This window comes from Macaca thibetana, chromosome 3, assembly GCF_024542745.1.
Source record: "Macaca thibetana thibetana isolate TM-01 chromosome 3, ASM2454274v1, whole genome shotgun sequence".
Taxonomy (NCBI): domain Eukaryota; kingdom Metazoa; phylum Chordata; class Mammalia; order Primates; family Cercopithecidae; genus Macaca; species Macaca thibetana.
The window spans coordinates 63,825,289-63,847,893 of record NC_065580.1 but is presented as its reverse complement, the minus strand read 5'-3'; the positions used below and the strand labels follow the sequence as shown (position 1 = coordinate 63,847,893).

Below are 22,605 nucleotides of genomic sequence, written 5' to 3'. Positions count from 1 at the left end.
TGAGAAATGATGCCGTGCAAGACTTGGAATGTAACTGGTGGACTTCTCTTATTTGAACAAGAAAGAGACATTGAATAAACAGTGGTCTTGTTTAATCCACTGTAATTTTCTGTTATTTGTGAAATCAATTTTGACTCAGCCCCCTTCATCTCTAATTTGTTATCAAGTATTGTTGCTTTTAGCTTTGAAATTTCTCTTGAATATAAGACTTTTTTTTTGTTAGTTTGTTTCTAATATCATTATCATTAACCAAGTCCATTTGGTAATTCTACAAAATTAAACCTGGTAAGTGTTTTTACATTTTTGAGACACACTATGAAAAATATTATGATACACAAACATTTGAAAAAAAAATATTTTGGACATCTATACTAGAATCTAGTCATGATGTAAGAATTTGGAGATATAAAGACATTAATTAACTACCTCAAATTTATATTGAATTCATTTTATAAAGTTCCAGTTTAGAGACCTCATCATGGCTCAACTTCAAAAATAAGTGTTGCAATTCCATTTATTGAACAGGATTAGGGAAGTTAAATTACTATTAAGTGGTGGAATCAGGATTTGGGTCAAAGACTGTTTTTAAATCCTATCCTTTCCAGTGAACTGCAAGCATGTGGCATAAACATGGGAGCAGAAATGAGAATGGAATGCTACAAGGACTAGAGTGTATCAGTCTGCAGGGATACTTTTATGCTGAGGGAAAAGTGAAGATCAAATCAGGAAAGTAGGTCAGTGCCTGAGTTATTGCAGCAGCCTCAAAGGCAGTCTTGCATTTTGCTAATCCCTTCCAATTAATCTTTCCCAAACATGATATTTATCATGCCAGACACTTACCAGAAAACTTCTAACAGTGTTTCTTTGTTCTACACAATCTTGCCCTTCCCACATTTATTCATGATTCCCCAAATTAAAACTTCTATTTGACTACTTTTGTCATCATTTCTGAACCAAAGTCCTTGAGTACTTATGAATTCATGCAATCCATATTGAACTCACATTTTCTTACTTTTTATTAAATTTACTGTATATATCATTCTTGAAATGAAATATTCTTTAATTTGTTTTGTATGTATATTTTCATCCCCTAGAGTTTGTAAAATGTTGAGATCAGACATTAGGCATTGTTATGTATCAGTGATGGCTAAATTAAAAATTGTCTGGCAAATCTTAAAAACATGGTAAAATAATAATTTTTATGCAAGGGTTTTAGTCTTTTCACTAACTGGCTCACAAATAGCCTCCAGTTATCTTACATATTTCCCAGTGTTGGCCTAGGCAAAATTGTAAAGTTGGCAGAACTTTTTTGAGACCTCTTTCCTTTAAATTTTCCTCTATCTCTCTGTCCCCCACCCCCAAATGTTACCTAATTTTGAACTCACCCAAATGTATCTTTTTTAAAATAATGGTTTTCCTTGGGTTGGTCACCTCATGGAGATTTATGATTTTAAGGACTTCAACCTACCTGGAGCCTTTTTGATCACACCACCTGTACCACTTTTGACAACCCGTACTATTCATATTCCCCAAAGAAATTATTCCCTGATGCAGCTTGTCCTTTGAAAAGTATACTATATCATACTACTATTAGCTAATGTCTTAAACTAACACAGAGAATAAAGAATAAGTTTTAAAAATATTTAATTGGTACATTTTATCCTCCTCCTCGATCACTAGCATTTTTATTATAATAAAAATTTTGGAGAGAATGTTCTTACCTTGGCCGGATTACTTTTTAGGATGATATTTAAGATCTAATATTAGACTGTAACTTTTTACTTTTTAATGGGAAAAACTGTGATTACTTTTGCACCAGCGTGATAGAAGGAGAAGAGAACCAATGTTGGAAATATTTTTATATCATAAAATTATATGAATCAAGCCTAGTCTCATAGAAGGAGTTACCCCAAATATTTGTTGAATTCTTGATTATTCACACCCAACTGGCAAATCTCTGACAGTTTTATCAGATCTGCTCACAGAAATATACCGTTTTCTACAATTCTATCCAATCTTTTTCTATTGATAGCTTATCCTATTAATGTAATATCATAATATTAATATATTAATGGTCTGGTACCTAAATTTTTACTTTCTTTGCCCATTGCATGACATATTTTAGAGTTAGTGAATCCACAACAACATAAAGTAACATTTCAGTCCCATTCTCTAAAACTGGTGAATCAACAAAAACACAAACCCTGTTTTATCTTCACCTTACATATAATCGCACTCCAATAAACCACACTGGGAAGACGATATATCTGTAAAAGAGTCAGTGAACCCTGTGCTTTAAGGAACTCCATATGTTTTATATCCTTGCGTTAATGAGGCATAAAATTGAAACTATGGCGTGAAAAATATAAAAATATGGAAAGGTTTTTTTTGTTTGTTTGTTGTTGTTGTTGTTGAGATGGAGTTTCGCTCTTGTTGCCCAGACTAGAGTCAATGGTCAATGGCGTCATCTTGGCTCACCACAACCTCTGCCTCCTGGTTTCAAGTGATTCTCCTGCCTCAGCCTCCCGAGTAGCTGGGATTACAGGCATGCACCACCATGCCAGGCTAATTTTGTATTTTTAGTAGAGACGGGGTTTCTCCATGTTTGTCACGCTGGTCTCGAATTCCCGACCTCAGGTGATCTGCCCACCTTATCCTCCCAAAGTGTTGGGATTACAGGTGTGAGCCACCATGTCTGGCAGAAAGTTTTTTTAAAGGAATTTACGTAAAGTGTGTTTACATTTAGGAGCTGAAGCACTGTTTTCAGAAATGCCAATTTGATACTAGGGATCATCATGCTGTTTTTCCATTACCTTTAACTCAGAAATAAGTGGCTTGGAACTAAAATTATTTACCATTTGGACTTTGAAGGCTTGATCAAAGCAAGACACATATTTAAAAGAGAATCAAGTCTTAAACCAGATTATTAAAAGAGCCCTAAATTTCTGTTTCAATCACATATCATAAATAGTTGAACATATTTATTAAAGAGAAATATTTGTACATCATTTCAGCAAACTATTTTGATATTTAATTGGAAATGACAGACCATATTGAAGTTTATTAAAAGAATCTTATTAATAGTAACTTCACAGACACCACAACCACTGCCATAGCCTCCATTAGTAAAACTAAAGGTGAATGTGTGATTTAATAGAATGGGAATAAATAGAATTGAAAACAGATCCAAATCAGGAATGATGTGGCCAGCTAGACGTGAGTTGGGGAAATTTTGATTTTTGCCTTCCTACAGGTAAAAGAAAAACCAGCAAGCATTGAATCATTAGTTCATAAATTAGAGAGCATTTGTTAAAGAGGACCCCCTTGTGAATAGGCTTGTATGATGGGTTGGGAAAAAAACATAGATATAAATCAAAATAAAGAAACTGTATGCTTCTCTAAATCTTATCCAAGTTTTGGTATAAAAGTTAGACTGGAAACTCCCCAGGATATTTTTCTCTTGGGATGTTTCCAATATGTTTCATTTTCAACTAAGATAGTAAAAACATATCACAATGACAGTCTTCAGGGCAAATTATGTGAAACCATGAAAATGCAGAAATTTTGTTTGTTTTTCCAATGAAAATTTCTGAAATCTGAAAATGCTAAAGTTCATAATAGAGAGTTCAGATAGCCAGAAACTTCAATCTAATTTACTTAAATCCAATTAAAGAAAGTTATGATAAATGGCTCTCTTATGTAATATTTCTGCAGATAATTTTGTGCTCATCCAGTAGTATGATTTCTGAAACCTGAATATCAACACATGCTTGTAATGTCTTTAGGATATGAAAATCACACATACATACATATACTTATACACAAACACTCTCTAAAATAACCAGACATTGTTAAAGAGACCCTCTTCTCATACCACAGCTATATTCAAATGATATTTATGAACTGTTTAGACTTCTTCAAATTGTATTGGCCCCTTGGGGTACACTGAAATCACAATCTGTTTATCAGTTTTTTTCTTGGGTTCTGTTATCTGTGTTTTTTGCTTCCATCTGTCTTTTCCTTGGTTTCCTATCCCCATTTTTCCCATACATTATTATTCTCCTTTATTGCCTTTTAATATTTCCCTTAAAAATAGTTTTACATTTTGAAGCTTGTTTCTTCTTATTCCTTTTTTTAGATGGAATGACAGAGAGGACACTTTTCTAATTGTTTAGTGTGGTTATTATAAATATCCAAAATCAGAGGACAAAAGATACGGATGCTAGTGTGATCTGCCATACAGCATAAAACAATGCAATTATTTAAAAATCAGACTTTTATATTGTTGTTTATCTTTTATAATTTTCAATAAATATTACTCTCATAACTTAAATACAGTTTTTACTGAAGTTTAACATACCTTTTTTTTTTGAATAATTATTTTATTGTCTTTTTTGTTTCCAGAAGTGAAAAGAGCTTTTTTCTTTTTAGTCTGCTAAATTATATTATTTTACTGATGAGTCAAACAAGCTTCTATTAGAATAAAGTAATTATTTACAGAGAAATGATAAAATCTGAAAAGGATCATAAAAATTTTTAATCAAACAATGAATGAATTTTGGACAACTTACGGAAACATGGAAAATAGATGTGATATTTTTTAATTTTTAATCCTGTACTATATTTTACAAGTTTGCTGCAAATGAATTAGGGATATTAAAGAAACATTTTTTCAAGAGATTTTCATTATAAAAAAGTTCCAATAAATTATTTTAAAAATATAACTGCTTAGGCAATTCCTAAGTTGCTGGGTCCCTCTAACATGAGTCTACACTTCTATCAGTAGACTAGACTATATTTCTACTACCTGTCTGGGCACATGAAGTTAGAATATCTACTTCTAAACTCTAAGTATTCATATAAATAAGAGTTTATGTTTTATTTTCTTATAAAAGAGATCAATAATAATCATCTGATTCTGTACTGGATAAAAATTATTCTTCAGGGAGACTGTCTGACATGGGGAAGAGTGAGAATTCTAGAGGCAGATCAGATTGAATCCTGCTTCCAACCATAACAAAACCATGACTTTGGGTACAGTAACCTCTCAGAGACTCCCTCATTTGTTTAAAAAAAAAAATGATAATAATAGCAATATTGACCTTACAGTGTCCTTGTAGGACTCAGAAGAAATGATTGTGTAACGCTCTTTACATAGTTTGTCATGTAGCAACTGTTCAATTACCATCATCATCATGATTAACAATAGTAGCCGCACACTGTTTAACACGGGAAAATAGCTCTCAGCAACATAGGAAAATAGATCCAACAGCCTGATTTTTGGAAGTTAATTATACTCATTCTGATTTCTTGCGCATTTTTTTTTTCTTGTGAAAAAGAGTGGTGACACAGAAAACCCTAAAGTTTTGATGGGTTAAGGTGCCTGAAATAATAAGTAATATACAGAAATACCTAGATGAGGACATTTTCCGTAAAAATTGCCTTCAAGAACATTAAAATAAATGTCCAATTGGAGAATGTCAATCTGCCTGACAGTGTAAATCTCCTTAAAGCAATTTAATTCAGATTAAAAAGATAACTTGGCTTATGTAGCAGAATGAGGGATCTGTTTCAAATCCATCACGTTAACACTATCAATAACCCACTATGACCCATGATTGAGTAGTTTTAATTAAGTTCGGTTAGGGTATTGGGGGAAGGGTGCATTATTTAGCCCCTCATTAATAGTTAATGTGATTATTATAAATATCTCTATAACTATTATAGTTTGAGAATCTTTCTTTTTTATTGAATTTATTGTTTTCTTTGCTACAGAGCAATAGCATTTGGGGAACTCTGTCTCCTAGGAGTTTTAATGCTACCCCACTTCCAGCACTATAAAACAGAGGCCTGCTGTTTTAATCACGCCTCTCTCTCTCTCAATGTTGTTTGCGCCCTGGTACAACCCATCTGCCTTGAATCTAGTGCTCCACTGGGGCTGCACACATCTGCCAGCCAGACTACCTTCGTACACAATTACTCAATCCGCCGTAAGGCTCTTTAATAGGAAACAAGTGTGACAACGGCAAGCCTCTTTTTTTTTTTTCCTCCTCTCTCTTAAACCACAGAGTCAAATAGCTCTAATAGAGATGAAGCTTGATAGATCCGCCCAGGTGTAGGTGAAATGGTAGAGCCTCAGGGCTAATAGATGCTGTGCTCTCATGGTGAAGTTTAGCACTGTGTCCTGTTGGGCTCTCTAGCATCAGTGCGATGGGCTGCTCCTGGTACAGTTACAAAGTGAACACGCTTCTTGCCGCTCACGTTTATGCCTAATCCGGAGGGCAACCTGGAGCTAGGTAAGAACAGAACAGCCCTTTGACTTCAACGCATGGACAAAGGACAACGAATTCAGTAAGTGGAAAAAATTATCTTTCTTTCTTTTACTTGGGAATTAATTAAGGGTGTTTACTCCCAGGGAATCCTCTAAAGACTGTGCAAAAGTGAACTAAGACAAAGCTTATGTTCATAACCCCATGAATTTTCTCCAGTTTCATTTTGCACAATGCCCTGGCACTGTCATTAATACTTAAATACTCCTGAAGTGACTCCTCATTCAGAAGGTCTCGGAACTGAAATGTGGTGCTAATAATACTGTTAATTCAATCCTGTATTTTGGCATATTAACTGCTACTTCTGGGTGAAATGTCCTTTATTACTGTCAAAAATGATGGTGGCAAGTGTTTTGTCAGTTTCAAGAACACAAAAAAGAATCTTTAAGAAGCACATACCCTTCTTGAAAATGGATTTCACTTTTATGCATAACTATACTGCTACATTACTCCTCATACATTGATGTGAGGAATTTGCTTATAATTTTTGCTTAACACATCTGTTCTATAGCTTGATCTCTTACTAGAAAAGTGACACTAAAAACTCCTTTAAAAGAATATTAGGTTGTAGCAGCAATGACAATGGGAGTGAATTTTTAAAACAAACAAAACAAAACAAAAGGTCATTTGTCTAATAACATAAGAAGATATATTAAAACCAGATGTATGAAATCTCAACTTTGACTTTTTAGTCTTTCATGCTTGGTTTAAAGCAGTCTTCACTTTGCGTTTATTTTGCATTTACAACTTTGGATTCACCATTAAACTATGTTTGAACTTGAAGTTCAGATTTGATCTAGGTACAGACTTGTTCCTTGAGCCCCCTACTCTGATTTTTACTTGACTATGGGGAATCTTTTTACTACAATACCATATATTCTGAATTGTGTTAACAGGCTAACTGTGGTGGACTTTCAGGTGGAATGTCAGCCAATGTAAAAGAATGTGTTTGCTGCTCAAATGTATGATGCTTCATGTAAGAAATAAACATATGCCCTACCAAAGATTCCAGTTATTATTTCTAAATTAATCCATCAAACATTGCACAAAGCTGATCAGATTAAAGAAAATGCAACAAAAACTGTCCGCACTTCTTATCTATTAATAGTCCTTTGAGTTGATTTTTAAAAATTTAACCATTATTAATTTGAAAAATTAGTCTGGAAGACATTGTCATCTCAAAAGGCAATGCACATATGTAGAGTAGATAGACAGGCAAAATTAGACAAAACAGTATTGCACTGTTTACATAATTCCCCATCGGCTAATGTTTTGTTTTTATTTTCTAACTATTATAGATGGACATCATTAAAAATGATGATTTAAAAGCCATGACGGTAGAATCCTGATGACTCCTTTGTGTATATTCAGAAATGATTTAGCTTGGATAAAGTTGCTGCTATGAGAGGTTTAATTAATTGTTTCTAGTTAAATATATTTCTTTAAGAATTGCATTTGACATTACTGATGGAGGAGTAAACGGAGTTTCACAGTCATTCTTCATGAAATACTTTAACCGACAATCGTTGGCATTGAATAGCGGTCAATGTCTACCCCCTACAGGGAGAGATTCTAATTTCACTATGCCTTCCCCAGCACATGAATGCCATAGAGTACAGTTCACACATATGAATGCCGTAACCGTGTCAATGACTTCAACAAGTGCCCCTTAATGAAAAGGTCAGCCCTGTGATTAATAGGAAGCTGGTTTCAAAGGCTGGACCTCACTTCAGCACGGCATTTAGATTTGTTTTTTCTTGATTTACTCCATTTGCCTTTCAAAGTGTAATAAAAATCAAGTAGTATTATATTGCACATTTTTAATGCATTGTGGTTGCTTTCATATGATAGCAACACAACAGTATATTTGGTTTAGTAAAGAAAAAATAACAACTAAGTGAAAAAAATCAATCGAGCTAATAATTGGTGAATGAAAATTTTACTCTTTATCCAAATGGAATATATAAACTTTGCTTAAGTTTCAGTTAATTTAATGAACTTTTAAAAGGCTCTGTAGGGATAAAGGTAGAGTGGGGAAAAGGTTTGATTTTTTAACCTACGTTTATTATGCTTAAATGTGCTAGCAAGTGAATATACACAAGTAACTCATGAAGATAGTGGTTTTTCACTAATGGTGAAAAATCATTGATGAATATAGCTGAGTGAGGATGAAGAGAATAATTTTAAGCCTAGTGACAATCTCAAAGGATCAAATTTATAATGGTGGTGGTGTTACAGTCTTTCAAGTTAAAGGGTTTTTTTTTGCTGGAAAAACATTGTGGTTATATCCAACTTATATTTTTTAAATGATTCTTTTTTACTGGAATTATAATTTGTTAATAAATATCATATAAAGTTAAGGAAATGAATAAATCAAGTGGTCCTTATATATTTAAAAAATTTTTTTCATGCATTATTCATTTTGTGTCCCTGTAGATTTATCTACACGTTTTCAAATAAGATTGCAATATAAGTAATTAAAGAATACAAATAATATAAGTATATATACTATATTTATCACATATGAAAATTGCTATATGCTTAGAGGAAAATCATTAGAAGACATAGGATATATCAACTTATTCTAAGGGATATTCTCTTTGTAATAAATTTTCTTTTTTTAGCCACATGTCAACACATATAGAACTTAATAACTTCATGTTCACTTATAGTGAAGGAATTATATTAGATATCAAGATTGAAAGTGTAGAAAAAAGGAGTTCAATTTTGAATGCCAACATCACACAAGAGGAGTTTTCAACAGCCACTCAAGGAAGAGAAAAATCTAGTACCTCTGTAAAATGGGCACAGTGCTTCCCGGATGTGTCACATTTTGTCAATGGCCACAGCTACGTCTTCCCAGTACTCTATTATTCAAAATTCCATTTTTTTTGCTCTGAATTGGAAGCCAACTACTTCCAGAGTTGTAATGAATAACATTAATGGGGCTCTCACAAATAAATTCCTCGAAACTGTCCTAAATATGCCGTGATTTATTTAGTTCTTATAGTCCAATGAAGTAGGCAGCATTCCTATTCCCATTTACGAATGCGAAAATGGATTGGTTAAGGGACTTGCTTAGTGTCATGCAGATAGTGATATGATTTGGCTCTGTGTCCCTACCTAAGTCTCACCACGAATTGTAATAATCCCCATGTGTCAAGGGCAGTACCAGGTGGAGATAATTGAATCATGGGGGTGGTTTCCCTCAGGCTGCTCTCCTGATAGTGAGTGAGTTCTCACGAGATCTGATGGTTTGATGAGAGGCTTCCTTCTTTGCTCAGCACTCATTCTGTCTCCTGCCACCCTTTAAAAAGGTGCTTTCTGCCATGATTGTAAGCTTCCTGAGGCCTCCTAAGCCAAGTGGAACTGTGAGTCAATTAAACCTCTTTTCTTTTTTAAATTATCCTGTCTCGGGTATTTCTTCATAGCAGTGCGAGAACAAACTCATACACGTAGTAAATAGTGTAACATGGGTTCAAATTAACTTTGCTTGAGGGAAGATGCTACCCCAACCACCGGAATCTACTACCTCTCTAATGGGTGACTTCATTATTAGTGGAAAGTTGGCTTTATCTCTGACCATCTTATCTGGACTACTTGAATTTAGAAAGAAGGTACAGAATGAAATTGATGGAATGCCCAATCAAATAAAGCGTAAGTAGTTGGTTGTCAATCAGTCAGTATGATCTCACTTCAGGTTACATTTCTCAGTACTTTACCCCACTATTTTCAGAGGTTTTATTATAGGTAAAGAAGGAGTTGCAGTTATATTTCTGACATGTGAGGAAGAGCTGACCCTTCAACTCTCACTCATTTCACATGTCCACACCTGTTAATAGTGGGCCTCTGGGAAGTTTGTCTCCTCAGGGTATTTCCAACCCAGTGATGTCTGGCTGACTGACAAACAGAGATCACTCTAATCACAATAGTCTTTCAATGAGAGTCACCTAAACACATTCCCACCTTCAAGGCAGTGAAAAAAAAAAGAGCTGTCAAACACTTTCAAAGACTTTTAGGCCTCAGTTATTCAATAGGACTATCTGGATATTTGTTTTTTGAAAGATAGAATGCCAATTGAATTTTCTCCTTATCTGTGGGGAGTATGAATATATATATGCATGTGTATGTGTATGTGTATATAAATATACACACCGTTGGTGCATATGTGTGTGTGTGTGTGTGTGTGTGTGTGTGTATACACACACATATATACATGCTTGGTAGACTTCTAAAAAACATAGCCTGGAAAACACCTCTTTGTAATATTTTATTTAAAATATAATTTCCTATAACTTACATATGTGGTATGTCTATCTAGTGGAAAACATTCTTCTCAAGACAGACATTCATCATTATGATTGAGATTCTTAGTGACGATAATAAAAACAAAATATTTTTGACAAAAAGCCTTATATCTTATATTTTCAATATTATGGGTTTATCCTTTCCCATATAAACACAGGATATTCATTTTAAAGAGATATTTTATTTTATTTTTAACAGTCCATATTATTATAATTATTAAACCAATACATAGTTTACTTTTACAAACACAAGCAGACTCATGCAAGGCAAATGGAATGAACATGGGGAAATTCCTCCAAACGTGAGCAACCCCAACTCATTTTCTACAAAAGAGTAGGTAGAAATAAATGTTCTTTTAATTCTCATTTTTCCTTTGGTTTGCATAAAAGATATCTAAATATGAACAGCATTTATAAAGTCATAGACTAGTCTTATTTTTTTAAAGAGTAAAAAACAGTTTTTAAAAACTAATCTCAAGATCCTGGAAAAATTAATCTGTGGTGACAGGATCTGAAAGCTCTAAATACCTTGAGGATTGATGATTACTTGAAAGCAGTGGTCAAAGACTTCCTCTATCACTATCATTAATCAGGAGATCCACAGGTTAATTTCTTGAAGTTAATCTTATCCTCATAAATCCTTTTTGAATTATCCAGTAACTACTTTATTTTTATTTGTACGTTCATCTTAAGTGGAAAAGTGTTTCTCTCCCTCTTTCTGTTCTTACTTGACATTACAAGCCTTTCACCAGGGAACCAGTCTGGAATTAATTCTTAATCTAATTGCTTCTGGCTCATGTTCCAGGGAAATATTGGGAACACTGCAGACCTAGACATTGCTGGTGGACACTTCTATCCAGATCTGGGTGCTAGCTATCTCTGCTCACTTCCACAGTTTCAAACACCCTGAAGTCCCAGCCAGCAGTCACAACAATCAACCCAATTCATGATTTTCCCTTTGCATGGGGCGGGGCGAGGTGGGGGGGGCTTGGTCCCGGTTTCCCTACATGAGTCAGACTCCTGGCCACCTGGGTCTGGATTTGCAGGCAGCCAAAATCTAATAGTTTTTCATTTCTAGCCCTGCTTAATATTAAATATTTCTTTTCATTTGAGGCCCATTAAAATACCCTTTTTTAAAACGTGGGTATACATTTTTATTATTATCATTGCTATATGTTCACAGTAGAAGTTAGCTGCAGGTATGTCTGAAGCAAGAAATCAAAGAGGCATCTAATTAGTAGTAACTTCACTTTTGTTTTATTACTTAATATTGTGCGTTTCAAATTTGTATGGAAGAGACAGAGAAGAATCATTAGTATTCTATCTGTACTTCTATTAAAAGCTTGAAGATTTAACCTTATTTTTTCTAGTGAGATGCACTAATATGCTTGAATTTTACATGCTACATAATCGTGTTTTTCCGATAAATAATATTTTTGGTCACTCTGAAATTTATTTTCCTGAAATAAATTAAATGCTGTTAACTATGTGATACATTTCTGTGTTTATAATTATACTTGGCTAATTCACAAATCCAAAATTCTCTAGAAAGAGAATAGTGAGCATTAAGTAAAAATACTGGGGCTTGGGTCTTCTTTGTGGCAATCACTACCTTGTTTTCAAAATGTACAGAATATCCATCATGCAACATTTGTGTGAATACTTGTGAATAAACTTTGCAAAACCATTTGTAAAGTACTATAGGAAATTCTAAGAAGTTATTATAAGATAGAACAGAACACAGGAGCATGCACAAGCCATATGTATGATGTTTCATGTAATATGCTTGGTAGACTTTAAAAGATTTTAGCTGTAGTATAAGAATAAATGTTTGATGTAATTTGTTTTTTTGTATTTGTTTTTGTTTTTTTGATGCAGAATCTTGCTCTGTCGCCAGGTTGGAAAGCAATAGCACAATCTCGGGTCACTGCAACCTGAAACTCCCTGGTTCAAGTGATTCTCTTTCCTCAGCCTCCCTAGTAGCTGAGATTGCAGGCACCTGCCACCACACCCAGCTAATTTTTGTATTTTTAATAGAGACAGAGTTTCACTATGTTGGTCAGGATGGTCTTGATCTTCTGACCTCTTGATCTGCCTGTCTCAGCCTCCCAAAGTGCTGGGATTACAGGCGTGAGCCACTGTGCCCGGCCTGTAATTTGTTTTATGTCATATACATCATAATGCCTATTTTACTCTTCAGATTAAAATATGTTGTAATGATATTTAATCATTAAACATTTTTCTGAGTCTAATTTCCATTTCACGAAGGAATCAAAATTTCTTTCTCTGGCCAAGAAAACACTTATCAAACCTCTTCCCAATTTGTAAACTTCATGAAAGACTCATATTTGATTAATACTATTTCTAAATGAGCCTCTTCTCTATCCCAGTTTTCTACAATTTCAGAAATGAAACAAAGTTAACAATGGGAGCCCCAAATCTTTATTACTTGAAAGTAAGCCCTACAATACTGAACCTTTGAATTAAGTTCGGTTTACTCATTCAATCACAGCTAATATTGGCTTGAAGCATGGTAAAGAAGAGAAACTTGTTAGTACTGGTAAGGATGTCTGAAATTCACATAAAGTGAGAGCAGTAAATCACACTTGCAGTGTCAGCACATTTGGAGGCCTAGGTAGGAGGATTGCCAGAGCCCAGGAGTTCATGACTAGCCTGGGCAACATGGCAAAATCTCACCTCTACAAAAAGCAAATACAAATATTAGGGGTGGTGAGTGCCTGTAGTCCCAGCTACTCAGAAGGCTGAGGCAGGAGAATTACTTGACCCCAGGAGGTTGACGCTGTAATCAACCATGATCGCCCCACTGCACTCAGCCTGGGTGACAGAGTAAGACCCTTTAAAAAAAAAAAAAAAATACATAAAATATTAACGTGTATTTTCATGTTTGTTCTCAGCTACCTCATGAAATAGTACCAAAAAAACTTTGATTTTTTTCACTTCTTAAATAATGATAAAAGTATATTTTATCACATCCAATACTGTGGCCAAATATTTACTTTATACATGAAAATTTTAGTAATGTTAGTTTATGTGCAAACATTTAAATTTTATTTAAAATATTAAAAATATGTTAAATTTGGAAAAGGAACATTACTGCAGTAACTACTGTGTGTCGTGTGACTTACACTATCTTATGTAATCTTTATATTAATGAATAAAGGTAGATTTGTCATTTCCATTTTACAGATGAGCAATGTGTTCTATTTTCTTGAATTTCTAAGGAAGATTAAGTACACAGAAATCTATTCAGATGACTAATCCAATTATAAAGGCAGTAAATGTGTACAAACATGCCAAGATGCCCACATGCAGTGCAGGTTGCAATAGAAACTGTTTGTATTATAGTTCCATTCCTTTGGACTGGAATTTAGAGACTTGTACTACTTCAATACATTCTGATCCTTAAGGATGAGCATACAAACTTTATTTGTATGAGTCATAAGTGTCAAGAGCGTCAGTATTGCCATCATATTTTGATTCAAGAAACTAGTAATGCCATTCTTTGGAATGTATTCTACTTACTTTTATGAGGATATAATGCTAAAGAAGATGTCACCAGTTGTAAATGCTATATTTTTACATAAAATCTTTACATCCTGTGTTAAGGTATGTTTATTAATTTCAGTGTTACAATGTGATAAAAACTTGCTCTGTGTGTGTGTGTGAAAGTGAACAAGTGAATATGTGCATACATAAGTAAAACACTCTACTTGGCAGCATTCCTATTAGATATTCCACAGTGATAGGTTTGTTAAATTAAAAAGAAGAATTTTTATTTTGTTTAAATAACTATAGTCTATAATTTAAAAAGCTCTCATCACAAATTTTTGTATGCACCAACAAGAAAAATGTATGCATTTAAAATATTTGTTTCCTGTTTTTTTCAGACTTTTAATGTCTTGAACATTTAGGTTAACCACTTGCTATTCTCTGCTGCTATAGGAACACTTCTTTTTTATTATTTAATGTGTAACTTTAAACTGTGCTAAAGCTACCCACAGCCTTACACAATGGTCTTCTAGGTAGATTATAATATTTTTAGTACTGTATTATTACCAGCACTGTTTTTTGTTCTTTTTGTTTTGTTTTGTTTTGTTTAAAGTAGTCCATTTTGGAAATTGTGAACTTTACTTTTTGACTGTGACAAAACCCAGATTTTCTTTCTTTTTCTTATTTATTTATTTATTTATTTATTTATTTATTTATTTATTTAAAACAGAGTTTCGCTCTTGTTGCCCAAGCTGGAGCGCAGTGGCACAATCTCAGCTCACTGCAACCTCTGCCTCCCGGGTTCAAGCGATTCTCCTGCCTCAGCCTCCCGAGTAGCTGGGATTACAGGTGCCCACCACCACACCTTGGTGATTATTTATATTTTTAGTAGAAACGAGGTTTCACTGTGTTAGCCAGGCTGGTCTTGAACTCCTGACCTCAGGTCATCTGCCTACCTCAGCCTCTCGAAGTGCTGGGATTACAGGCATGAGCTATCGCGCCTGGCCCAGATTTTTTTTTTTTTTTTAATTAGTATGATATGAGTTGTATATTCACCACTCAAAGCCTTTGAAAACTTTCATTAACACCTACTCACAAGACTACCATTGGCTACATCTGATGCTACCCTACTCAAAAGATAGAATAAGAATGAACTATGGACCACCAGCAAAGCACCATTGGGGCAACAATGCAGGCAGTCCTTAAGTAGTCCAACAACTCAGGTGCTAGCAGGCAAGGTCAAAATGGGGCAAGTGAGGGAAATTCCTGGCTCGAAAGCCTCCTTCTCTATAAAAACTGATACCTTTTATAACAAGAGAGACACAGCTTCTAGGATTCCTGCAAAGGGCCTGCCCAGCAAAAATCATCACCATATTCAGGGATACCCAACATTAGGGTTACTATCAGGTATTTAGAATTGTCTTAGTCCTGATTCGTTGTTGGAGTTAAGGGTCATTTTTCCTGTAGGCCTATTTTCCTAGCAATGTGGTTGACATTCTAATTTTTATTGTTTTCAAGGGGAATGGAACTAGATAGTTAACAAAAGGTCAAATTATCACAAAGTGAAAATTTTATTGTTAGCTCTTTATCCACAGGTAGTTAACATGGAGTTTGAGAAAATTAATTTTAAGGACTAGCATGGCCTATTCCCATTATGTCTACAAATGCAATCCTGTGCTTTAGTTTATGGTTATAGTTATTGCACGTAGGGCTCTCATTATTTATAGTTTTGATTTGCTTCCAAAACATTTTATGTATGTCTGACTCTTCTGTAAACTTTAAAAACTACACCTACAAGTAAACATTTCAAAGGGCTGAAAGAGATTTAGATTTGTTAATTAAACATTCCAAGGGTATTTTGCATCTTTCAGATGAGACTAGACTAAGAAAGTTTGAGACTACACTCCAAAAAAAAAAAAAAAAAAGAAAGAAAACTAGAATTTTGAGTCTATCATGTAACTTTTTGAAATAAATAAGGTTTCGCCTAAGAAAAGCATAGATTTTCTACCAAAACTCAGGATACTAGTATGCAGCACCACCTTTAACAGTGGGAAGAGGCTATAACAGGAGCCAGCCATCTAACAGCAGTTGTGGCCACAACAATAATGCCATATATAGGCCACACATGAGGTAGGCATGCCTTAAGGGAAAAATGTGAATGTGGCCGGTACTCGGGCTGTTCTATAGGGAAGCAGTGTAATGGACAAATAACACCTTGTAAACTCCTATAGCTATGATCATCAGTGTTTAAAGACTTACTCCAACTGTTTTTTTAGGAAGGGCCCTGGGTTGAACAGTCTCAAAACATTTTAGGTGCTTTTACTATGTTATTGTTAATGCTATTTATTAGATTTTAAAAGCACCACTAAAAATTCAAAAGAATACTTCATTAATGAACACTAAATATATGTTGAATAAAATTGAGTCTACTAATTTACTGTTTAGGAATAGATATTAGATATACAATAATTATAAAATACATAAGCATTTATATGTACATTGTTTTATGATAAATAGAGAATTAATCAAAAGTTTAGGGATTCTACTATAGTAAAGTCAAAATAAACATGAGCTTGGACAAGTAACATTAATAGCACTTACACACTTCTTACATTATTAATAACACTACCTCAATATTTTCACTTGTAAAATGAGAAGTTTGAAATAGATGAATTTGATTTTATGCCTAATTTTTCAAATGCCTATATATATAATTTCATGTATAAGTTAACATCAATCAACATTAAGACATAAAACAAGCTTTTAAAAATAAACTTTAGATAGAAGCTATATTACTCCTAAAAAGATATGTACTAATTTAAACCGATCTTACTTTTATGATGCTTTTTAATGACTTACAGTCAATCATGACTAAATTAATAAACTACTCTTGAGTAATTAAATGTCCTCATTACTTGAATATTGAAAAATGAGGGCATTGATTATTTTAGTTAACTTTGCTGTCTTCTTTTCAGTGCTTATCATAAATTAAATAATTAAAATTCATTTCTTCGACTTTAAATAGATAATAATTTGCGTTTTTTCTATTAAAGGTAACATTTTATTCTGTCAAGCTATAGACAGTATAATAAAATGGAGATAGTGCAATGTAATTAGCTGAAAAGAGTGAACTTAATTTATCTTGAATTATGTGTAATAAGAAAAAACGTAGGAAATCATATTTAGCATTACTTAAATAAAAAAAGTATTGCAATTATTTCATATTCCTTTAGAAATCAAAGACATAAATTTTGGGGAAATATCAGATACATGAAGTTTATGCTAGATCTTTTTTCTATTAAACACTGCATTTCTTATTTAACAGATATTGGATTTCAACATCAGTTGTAGCTGGCTCTTTCAATTTAGATGGATAATATACTTAAAGAGTTTTTGGATTTATTTCCTTTAGGAGAACATTTCAGAGTTACCCCAAAAGAGCTTTGAAATAATATTCATTTTTAATTAGGTTTGGTCCACCCTGTGCAGCAGAAGCCATTAATAATGAGACGCATGCAAAAGGTGAGGGTAGTCAATATTTGAAAGACCAGTGGATCCCTGAAGATTTCGATTTGCCCTCGTGTCTTTTCATTGATCAACTCCACCATTAGGTTGTATCTTTCTTTACTTAGAAGCCTTTGGAGCTAGAAAATACAAATAACAGGATTGCTCCTTAGCAAATTTCAAGTGTCATGAGCTTTATTTTTGACACTCTATCTCTCTTCACACTTTTCCAAAATCAGGGTAACTTCTCTACCTTTCTTTCAAAACAGTCACCCTCATGCCATAGGCTTCTTACTGACTTTAGATTTTTCCCAATACTGAACTTCTACCAACATCAGTGTTTCCAATTCATAAAGCTCCATGCTATTAAAGTCTTTATTATTACTTTTTTTTTGGTATTTCTATGCTCTTTCCCACTAATTCCTAAGTCAAAACACTCATCCTATTTAATATTCACTGCTACATTATGGGAGCAAAGATAATTAAACATAGACACAGTATGTTGAAAAATACAGTTTGATGGGACAACCTTGAATTGATAAAGTTCTAACACTTTGGGGGTAATTATATTTTAAAAAGAGGACACTTCGAATTCAAAAACAGGTAATTATTCAGTTTCAGAAAAACTCAAAAGGAGATGAATTTCAGTCCAAGGAGCTGAGGGGCCCTTCAGTCTTGCCTTAGAGCTCTAATCTTCTGCCCAGGCTGACTCTGACCCTGGACACTGCTACCTGGACAGCATTCTGGCTGTCAGGAGATCGGGATGTATTAAAATTTGCTATGAATCTCTGGTACTCATTTATCTCTGTCTGTTTTATGCTCAGGCTCTAACATTTTGAAGAAAGATTCCCTACGAGCGTTTTAAAATTTACTTTTAATGTTTTTGTGTTACTATTTTTCACCTTCTGCTTCATTCCAGGTGTTTGTCTTCAGTCCCTTATCTTCCCATTCTCCATTTCTAGTATACCTTCCTTCTGCAGTCAAAATCTAATCTTGCAGTTGGAAATTCAGGGAGAGTGAAAGATGTTAAAATAAAAAACAAACAGGCAAATAAAAACCCCAGAGCCCTGCCTGAATGTTGGTAATTGAGTAAAAGTGAGGCCGTTCTATCTATGAAGCACTGTTCTCAGTGTTTTTTGTAGAAATGAACATTAATCTTGTTTTAGTAAACTTCTTTATCTAATTAATCATGTTGTCATTTAAGGGTTCATGATGCAGTTTGCCTTAAACAACTGCTGGATACTTTAGACCTTATATTATCCTAAACTTTTCTGGTTTGCCTCGCTTAAAAATGTTTGCATTGGATTCACAGTTAATGCACTAACCTAGCTTTGCTTTGGCTATCTGTGTTGTTTTGTTGTTGCTGCTGCTTTAAATTGATCTTGAGATTTTGTGTGTGAAAAAGAGGAACATATGTATATTCCTAACTATTGAGCTTCTTATTTATTAGTATTGTTGTTAAATTGTTGAAGTCATCTTAATGCAGAGCAGTATGTATGGCGCATCATGTCATTGACATATGTTCACATTATTTGGGATTGTATTTTTTTTAAGAATAAAATATAGCTCTTTGACAAACATTAATTTTAAGGCTTATTTTAAATATCCTTCCTGATTTTCTGAAATCTTGAGCTACATAGTATCTTTACCTCCTCTGAATTCTGTAGCATGTCTCATCTGTGTCGTTTATTTGATAGCTGCCCATACTGATGTATTTCCATACCTAGTTCTATTCCCTGCTAGATACTAAGCATTTTAACACAGGGGCCATGATGTCTACGTTTTTGTGTGCAACACAGCCATGACAAAATAGGTGTTCAATAAGTACTTCTTGATTGAAAGTTGACCATTCCACCCTATAAATGCAGGTTAAAGGGTCTTTACCTACGTCTCTATCCCCCATTTGCTGTTTAATTGGCTATTAGCTAGAACTGATTGATAGACATAAAGACTTTTTTTTAAGGAATTGACAGCTATGTAAATATAGCACTTAACCTTAAGCACTTAGCCATTAACCTTAATCACTGTCCATTAACCTTAAAGCACCCCAGGTTTCTCCCCTTACAATCCCCCAAAGCAGACCCTACTCGATGCATTTTTTTTACCATGAAAAATAATCTTAATAGAATGTTTTTGTTGTTCTGTGGATAGCTGTAAAAATTATATTTTGAAAAAGAACACTTGACCTAATTTTTTTTAATAGTTACTAATGTATTTTCCAGATGTCCAAAGAAAGATAAGAAATTGGGAAATTATTTTGAGGACTACGTTAGTATATATTTGACAGGAGAAGGACTAGAGTATGCTTTTATAAGTATGATTTTATATAAGGTTGATAATCACAGGCATATCATATCATTTCTATTTAACTTAGAAAATTTATTTTAAAAAAATAATATTTTCTATAGCTATTGCTAAAAGGTTTTAATTATTGTTAATTCCAGGCATGTGGAAGTAGCTAATAATTTTAAGAATAGAGACTGATATTTTCTAACTAATGTCAAATTATAACTGAGAAAAAGAATAAATGAAATTCCTTTCTTTAAGCATAACATTTTAGATTTTTTTAAATATTATTGTCCCATAAACCTAACTAATTATATTGAAATATTACCTTTTAAAATAATTCTTTGTAGTCTATAAAATCTATATTTTCTCTTTTGGGTGTTTCACAAAGACCACATAAAATAATAATTATACATTATTGGAAAGAAACAAAATTTCATGACAACATATTCCAATTTATTATATTTTTTATATCATGGTTTTATTTTCACCGAGATCTACATTTATGAAGTATGAATTTAGTAAAATAACATTACAAAGTTGCAAAAAGTTTTGTGCATAATTTTATATGCGATTATGTTTTATGACTAATCCTTGGGGTGAAAACAGTAAGTCAGGGAAGTTCCCATTGTATTCTGAACATAATACATCTTAGGGTGAGGTCAGGTAGAGTGTGGGAGGATGGCTGGGGATGGGGAGGTAGAAAGAACACCTTGCTATATTCAGGAAAGCAACTTGATACTAATGGACTGATTATTTTTAGCTTTGCCAGAGTGCTCAGTTTTGTTCCAAGTCCCGCAGGGAACTGACACTAGAAGGTGTGAGCAACTGAGGGCAGGGGAGGGTCTCTCTTACCACTAAATTTCAAAGTATATTTTAACAAATGTGAAATCTCACTGGAATAACAAACCAGTGTAACACGAGGACTTCAACTCTAAAAAGATGTTACCTCAACACCAGGCTGCTTAGCTGTTCATTTGGAATTTTACAGTTACCTAACATAGGAGAAAGGTGATAATGAGGGTGACTTGGCAAAACAAAGTCCAGGCAGAATGAGCTCCACAAAGGCAAATCAAATGCCAACATTGACCATGTGTTTTGAAAATCAATAAATCAATAACTTTCATGGAAATTGGAGGTTGTATGTTTATTTCACTCACTGAACATTTTCACCATACAGTCATTCATGACTGAGAGGATGCTCTCGGAGATAGACATATGCTAAGAGGATATTAATTCACTGTTTCATTCTTTATTTTGTAGATCCCACACCCCAACACCTCTATAGATATGGAAATATATCGTAGTTATATCAGTATACATAGGCCTTCTTTTCATACAAGATGATGAAAAAACAAGCAAATTTAGCTGAGAATCTGAGCAAATAAGTGGGAGTAAATTTCTATCTTTACAGAATGTCTCCTCCAATATATGCATTTTATTTATTTAAACAACATTGCTTGAGGAACCATTTTATGCAAATAATATTTTAAGTTTTTTTTTTTTTCTTTGAGACAGAGTCTCGCTCCGTAGCCCAGGCTAGAGTGCAGTGCTGTGGCCTCGGCTCACTGCAACTTCTGCCTCCCAGGTTCAAGCGATTCTCCTGCCTCAAACTTCTGAGTAGCTGGGACTACAGGCACCCTCCACCATGCCCAGCTAATTTTTTTCTATTTTTAGTAGAGACGAAGTTTCACCCATATTGGCCAGGCTGGTCTCGAACTCCCGACCTTGTGATCCGCCCACCTTGGCCCCCCAAAGTGTTGGGATTACAGGTATGAGCTGCAGCACCCTGCCTATTTTAAGTCCTTTTAATTGTTGAAATGGTTATGTAAACACATGAAGGATGTGTTTTTGAAATCTTTTTTTTTTTTTTTTCCGAACACATGGCATATACTCTACCATACTGCTTTTTACTTTACAGAGGAACAACTAGAAGTAAGATAAGTCTCTTTCCTTTTGCACAAGTGTTAAGTGTTGTAAAAGAGGTTAATTAAATACTGGAAAACTGATCAAAATGTTATCTTATTATTTTTTCCTTCAGAACATAGCTAAGAGTTATTTATAATGGTAACTATGTCTCTAAGTTACAAGAAACAGCCAACTTAATGTCAGCACGGTGAAGAGCAAAGTATTGATATTGTGCAAGTTTGTTTCTTGCATTAGATTTTCAGCTACAATGTAAAGAATCTGGAATAAATAATTTGTGTTTTGTTTTCTAACTTTTTTTTCTACTTTATCACTTTTTGGTTAATTTATCCATTTTAATTATTGCATCTAAGGAATAAAAGATTTTAATATCTTATTTTTCTAGTTAATAGCAATACAATATATTCAGTATTTATAAATGATAGAATTTTATATTTTTTCAGGCACTTGAATGCCTACAATGTTGTAGGCATTCATGCTATTTGTTGAATGTTGTTTCAATTAATCACTGTCAGTCTAATTTAATGAAACTAACTTCAAGTTTTACCACTCTACTGCATTATTTTCCAGAGTCTACATTGTTGTTTGGCTCTACATTTAGACAACTAAGACACATTGAAAAAAATTCTTAACTTTCTTTACCTTATCTCTAAGTTCTAAGGAAATATAAAACTTTTATGGAAATTGGAAACTACCATCATGCATATTGTATCTTTCCTGCAAAACTGGCTTTATTTGTATGT

General features: G+C 33.7%; 1 protein-coding gene across 1 annotated transcript in view; it reads left to right on the top strand.

The window, feature by feature from the left end:
* The first annotated feature begins 5,949 nt into the window (after positions 1-5,949).
* The window catches only part of SEMA3A (semaphorin 3A), a 535,871-nt gene continuing 519,215 nt past the window's right edge, over positions 5,950-22,605 (top strand). Inside the window, exon 1 of the mRNA XM_050785247.1 lies at positions 5,950-6,351. The gene's annotated coding sequence lies outside the window, so the exon portion shown is untranslated. The remainder of the gene's footprint in view (positions 6,352-22,605) is intronic.